The following is a 762-nucleotide window of genomic DNA, read 5'->3' on the forward strand; positions in this document are numbered from 1 at the left end:
AAAATTTATTTGAGGATAGCGTATACTTTAATGGGTAGTGGGGGGGGGGGGTGAGACAGGTCATGAAGAGGTATTGCGAAGAGTGTGTTAGTAGGAAGAGGGGGGAGAGGAGAGGGGGTGTAGCAGGAAGGATGGGGGGTAGGAAGAGGGGGGAGAGGAGAGGGGTGTAGGCAGGAAGGATGGGGGGTAGGAAGAGGGGGAAGGGGAGAGGGGGTGTAGGCAGGAAGGATGGGGGGTAGGAAGAGGGGGAAGGGGAGAGGGGGTGTAGGCAGGAAGGATGGGGGGTAGGAAGAGGGGGAAGGGGAGAGGGGGTGTTAGTAAGGAGGAGGGAGTAAGAGAAGAGAAGGGAGAAGGTAGGCAGGAAGGTAAGGAAGAGGGGAAAGGGGAGAGAGAGGTGTGAGGGAAGGAACGAAGAGAGGGAGGAGAGGGAAAGGACGAGAGGAAGAGGAGGAGGATGCATGAGGGAGGGAATAGAAATGAGGAGAAAAACATAGGAAGATGTAAATAAAAGGAAAGGGGAAAAGAGAGGAGGGTAGGAAGGGTGTAGATGTAGATAGGGAGAAGGGGAAAAGGGGACGGGGATGCAGGTAAGGAGGAGGAGAAGGGAGGAATGAATAAAGATAGGAAGAGGAGGAGGAGGAGTAGAAGAAGAAGAGGGAGAATAATAATAAGAAGAAAAGAACAAGAAGAAGAAGAAAAAAAAATCGGATTCGATGGAGAGGAAAAGTGAGGATGAGGAAGAGGAGGAGGAACAGATACGAA

This window comes from Penaeus monodon, chromosome 33, assembly GCF_015228065.2.
Source record: "Penaeus monodon isolate SGIC_2016 chromosome 33, NSTDA_Pmon_1, whole genome shotgun sequence".
Lineage (NCBI taxonomy): Eukaryota > Metazoa > Arthropoda > Malacostraca > Decapoda > Penaeidae > Penaeus > Penaeus monodon.